The sequence below is a fragment of the Castor canadensis genome, chromosome X (assembly GCF_047511655.1).
Source record: "Castor canadensis chromosome X, mCasCan1.hap1v2, whole genome shotgun sequence".
NCBI classification, from domain to species: Eukaryota; Metazoa; Chordata; class Mammalia; order Rodentia; family Castoridae; genus Castor; species Castor canadensis.
Window position 1 is genome coordinate 58870355 of NC_133405.1, and position 6078 is coordinate 58876432.

Sequence of the window (6078 nt, forward strand, 5' to 3'; positions counted from 1 at the left end):
CACCAATAGATAAGTCATCCAAAAAGAAAATCAATAAAGAAATTCTAGAACTAAATCACACCATAGATTAAATGGACCTAGCTGATGTCTACAGAATATTTCACCCAACTTCTGAACAATATACATTCTTCTCAGCAGCCCATGGAACCTTCTCCAAAACTGATCATATCTTAGGGCACAAAGTAAGCCTCAGCAAACATAAGAAAATAGAAATAATCCCATGCATTTATCTGGTCACAATGCATTAAAACTAGAACTCAACAACAAAAACAACAGTAGAAAATATACAAACAATTGGAAGCTGAACAACACATTGCTCAATGATCAGTGGGTCATTGATGAAGTAAAAGAGGAAATTAAAATGTTCCTAGAATTTAATGAAAATGAAAACACAACCTACCAGAACCCATGGGACACAGCAAGGGCAGTCTAAGAGGAAAGTTTATAGCCATGAGTGCATAAATTAAAAGGATGGAAAGATCTCAAATCAAAGACCTAATGCTACATCTCAAAGTCCTAGAACAACAAGAACAAGCAAATCCCAAAAGAAGCAGAAGGGAGGAAATAATAAAAATACGGGCTGAAATTAATGAAATAGAAACAAACAAAGAATCAATACAGCAAAAAATTGGTTCTTTGAAAAAATAAACAAGATTGACAGACACCCTCCTGGCAAATCTGACTAAAATTAGGAGAGAATAAACCCAAATCAGTAAAATCAGAAATGGAACAGGGGAGATAACATCAAACACCACAAAAATCCAGGGATTAATCAGAGAATATATTGAGAACCCATATTCCAATAATTTGAAATTCCTGAGGAAATGGACAAATTTCTGGATACTTATGACCACCCAAAATTGAACCAAGAAGAAATTAGTTACCTGAATAGACCTATAGCACAAAATGAAATTGAAGCAGGAATAAAGATCTCCCAAAAAAGAAAAGTCCAGAACCTGATAGTTTCTCTGCTGTATTCATCAGACTTTCAAAGAAGAACTAAAACCAACTCCCCTTCAATTTTTCCACGAAATAGAAAGGGAAGGAACACTGAGAAACTCCTTTAATGAAGACAGTATTATACTCATCCCAAAAACAGACAAAAAACACCTCCAAACATGAGAACTACAGGCCACTCTCCTTAATGAACATTGATGCAAAAATCCTCAACAAAGTAATGGCAAATTGAATCCAACAACATAGCAGAAAGATCATTCACCACCACCAAGTTGGCTTCATCCCAGGGATGCAGGGGTGGTTCAACATATGTAAATCTATAAATGTAAAATAGCTCACCTACTTAAAAAGCTAGACATCGATCTACCATTTGATCCAGCAATACCACTCTTGGGGATATACCCAAAAGACTGTGACACAGGTTACTCCAGAGGCACCTGCACACCCATGTTTATTGCGGCACTATTCACAATAGCCAAGTTATGGAAACAACCAAAATGCCCCACCACTGATGAATGGATTAAGAAAATGTGGTATCTATACACAACGGAATTTTGTGCAGCCATGAAGAAGAACGAAATGTTATCATTCGCTGGTAAATGGATGGAATTGGAGAACATCATTCTGAGTGAGGTTAGCCTGGCCCAAAAGACCAAAAATCGTATGTTCTCCCTCATATGTGGACATTAGATCAAGGGCAAACACAACAAGGGGATTGGACTATGAGCACATGATAAAAGCGAGAGCACACAAGGAAGGGGTGAGGATAGGTAAGACACCTAAAAAATTAGCTAGCATTTGTTGCCCTGAACGCAGAGAAACTAAAGCAGATACCTTAAAAGCAACTGAGGCCAATAGGAAAAGGGGAACAGGAACTAGAGAAAAGGTTAGATCAAAAAGAATTAACCTAGAAGGTAACACCCACGCACAGGAAATCAATGTGAGTCAATGCCCTGTATAGCTATCCTTATCTCAACCAGCAAAAATCCTTGTTCCTTCCTATTATTGCTTATACTCTTTCTACAACAAAATTAGAAATAAGGGCAAAATAGTTTTTGCTGGGTATTGAGGGGGTGGGGTGGAGAGGGAGGGGGTGGAGTGGGTAGTAAGGGAGGGGGTGGGGGCAGGGGGAGAAATGAACCAAGCCTTGTATGCACATATGAATAATAAAAAAAAATGTAAAATAGCACATTAATAGAAGCAAAGACAAAAACCACTTGATCATCTTAACAGATGTAGAAAACGCCTTCGACAAGATCGAACACCACCTCATGATAAAAACTCTAAAAAAACTAGGAATAGAAGGAATGTACCTCAACATTGTAAAGGCTATATATGACAAACCTATAGCTAACATCATACTTAATGGAGAAAAACTGAAACCATTTCCCCTAAAATCAGGAATGAGACCAGGGGGCTCACTGTCCTCACTCCTATTCAACATAGTTCTGGAATTCCTAGCCAGAGCAATTAGGCAAAAGAAGAAATAAAAGGAATTCATATAGGTCAAAAACTGTCAAAATATCCCTATTTGTAGATGACATGATCCTACATCTTAAAGACCCAAAAAACTCTACCCAAAAACTCCTAGACACCATAAACAGCTACAGCAAGATAGCAATATACAAAATCAACTTACAAAAATCATTCGCTTTTCTAAACACCAACAATGAACAAATTGAGAAAGAATACGTGGAAACAATTTCATTTACAATAGCCTTGAAAAAAAAATCAAATACCTAGGAGTAAACTAAACAAAGGATGTGAATGATCTCTACAAGGAGAGCTACAATCCCCTGAAGAAAGGAGGGGGGATGGCAGGCAGGTGGAAGAAATGACCCAAACAATATATGCACACATGAATATATGAATAAAGAAAAAAAATAAAAATGAAAGAAGGAGAGTAAAAACAGAGAAGGACTTTTGTTTTTCTTGAATTTTTTTAAAATTTACAACAAATAGCAGAACACTGATTCAGGATACCAAATAAATCCTAAGCAGGGTAAACAAAAGTATTCTGCACCTACGTACATAACAGTGAAACTGCAGTTCAGTGAAGACAAAATGTTAAAAGCAAATAGAGTAAGAAGGATGGCTTTCCCCTCAAAGGCATATAAATTAGTATGAAAGATTCTTTCAATGGAGAGTGATATAAATATTCTGAATGAACTAAAAAAAAAATAGAGGGAATTACATAGAATTGAAGATCTAGCAATGTTATCTTTCAAGAATTGGAAAGAAATACTTCTTCAGGAACATAAAATAACATTCTTACTAAAGGGGGTCTTAAAGGATCTTTGGGCAAAAAGATACAATTTCTATGATACAAGGAGAATAAAGAACAAAAACATAGTTATAGTTAATTTATTGGTAAGTGTAAACAAATAATGCGCTAAAAATCAGTAGCAATTTTCTACTGTAAGATAACAATAATAAAAACTAGGGTATAAGTAAAATATCCAACAACAATGATATACATGCAAAAGGTAGGTTTTCAGAGACAAAGTGATTAATGGTCCTTGTATTGTGCAGTCATATTAGGATTTTTGAATAATAATGCCTAAAAGAATAAAAAGTTGCATTAAACAAATATTAAAAAGAAAATGAAAAATAATCTAAATGAAGAAAAGAGAGAAACATGAAGGTAATTCAGCAATGTAAGAAAACACAAAAGTAGACAATAGAAATTTAAAAATCAGCAAGTATTCCAATTAATACACAAATTTTATGAGACTAGATAAAAATAAAAATATATCCAAACAATAATCCAGCCATATGTTGTTTTCAAGAGATAAATATTAATTATAAGAAATTATTCAAAGAAAATACAAACAATGCAAACATATTCAGCTGTATTAAAATAAAACAATATAGACAATTGGGTCATAATGGTTGCCTGAGCTACTACATGAAAGGTATATTGCACCAAAAGAATAAATTTTTATGTTTCTTATAATATACATTAGAATAGGTGATGCAAATAGTAGAACAATAAGAAGAAATATCCCAATCTGTCATTATGATGGAAGATTTTTTAAGTTGTATTTTCTTTTAATTTATGATTTAAAACTTAAAATACACAAAACAAGAAGAGAACCACCAATAACATGAAGTTTCAACAATTATTAGTTTATTACTAATCTTGTATTATGGGCTGGGAATGTAGCTCAGTTGTGTAGTGCTTACTTAGCATGTGGGAGGCCCTGGGTTTGATCCTCAGCCTAGTAAAAAAAAGACAAGAAACTCTTATAGCTTATATATTCCCTTCCTTTAGCTTTCCTAGAGAACATTAAAGCAAACTCCAGGCATTGTGTGATTTCGCCCATCAATAAATCAGTGTACATGCGATGACAATTTCAAGATGATCTCTGATGCCCCGTGTATTGTATAATTCTTTCAACTGAGTGAATGTGATGAATAAGACTTGTGATATGGCAAAAGATATTTTACAGATGTAATCAAAGTACTTAATCAGTTGAAATAATTTAAAGGTGGGCCTTATCTATTCAGGTAATGGCTTCAAAGAGATTGGGTTCTTATAGTAGTAAAAGAGATTAGAAAAGTGAATTCCACACAAGGTATATTCTCTGTTAATGATTTTTTTCAAGCTTAAAGGAGCCACTTGTATAAAAAACAGGTACTTTTTGTATCTGAGAATCACCTCTGGCTGATGACCAGAAAGAACAATGGGACCATACTCCCACAACCACATGTTTAGAAGCTAATTCAGTAAGAGATTCTTAAACTGCTTTTACTCAAAACCACTGACTCTTTACTTAGGATCACGAATTAACTAAACACAGGAGAAAAACTTGGCATCTCTGTCTCCATTTTGTACCTCTTGTCCAAAGCTTGGTATCTCTGTCTCCATTTTGTACCTCTTGCCCTTTGCTCTGGGCCATTCTCTCTTGCAGTCACCTTGAAATCAAGAAAAAACAGGAATGATCAATAATGTCTTTATGAGAAGTGACTGAAACTACCCCTAAGGAACAGTGGAGCCTTGCATGACAGACCACCACTTCAAATGAGAACAATTACCAATAATGATGAGGCTGTACCCTGGAGCAAGAGTAATCATTTCTTGGGAACCAGATTGCACCCTTAAGTAATGAGAGCAATAACAACTTCTTCTGGAACCCTTAAAGAACAAGGACTGAGATAATGGCCAATCAGGCCCCACTTAACCACTGGAACACACCTGTGACTGGAACTGTTTATGTACACCTTTTGTCTCCTGCCCCTAATTCTTTGTCTATTTAAAGCTATAGTTCATGTCTGTAACCCAAAGATGGCTAAAGATGGGCTGAGTGGTTACTCTACCTCTTCCCTTGGCATGTCCCAAGCAATGTAATAAATGGCCTTTCCCTGCCCTTTACCTCATCTCTTTATTTGACAAATAGGGGCAAGCATCTGAATCTATATGTGGAAGCCTAGGAGTTTGGGCCTAGGGTCCAAAACTCTGGTTTTAATTCTTCCTCATAGCCTTTAAAGCATAATGCAGTTCTGTCAGCATCTTGATTTCAATCTTGTAAGATCCTGAATAAAAAGCCCAGCCAGTTGTGGTTGCTATAACAAAAAAGAGAGTGGCTTTAGAATTGAACAGTGAGCAGATGCTGGAAAAATTTTGAGTAGTACAGCAAAGAAAGGCTAAATTGATTTAGAGGAAGTTAAGGTCATCTTGGACAGAATGTTAGTACCTATCTCTCAGTCAGTGCTCAGAATAAAGAACATTTTATTAGAAATTGGAGAAAGGATTCTAGTTAGATAATACTAGAAAGCTAAACAAAATTTTCTACTGAAATTTTGTAGAAAATGGACTGTGTAAGCAATGAACTTGGATATTTTGCCTAGCAACTTTGCAAGCAATTTGGTAAAGGGGCAGCTTGATTTCTTGTTACTTATGGTAAAATGAGGAGTGAGACAGATAAATTGAGGGGAGGAACTGTTTAAACTCTTGATTATTTGGGAAATTCTTAGCCTAAGTAGAAGGGAAAAGGTTAAAATAAAAGTTTTCTTCAAAAACGATCTTTTGTTAAAATTTAAAAAATACCAAAAGGTCAGAATATCCAGTGAAAGGAAATGTTCTTTCAAGAGGTTAATGGTAACCAGATATGGTGGCTT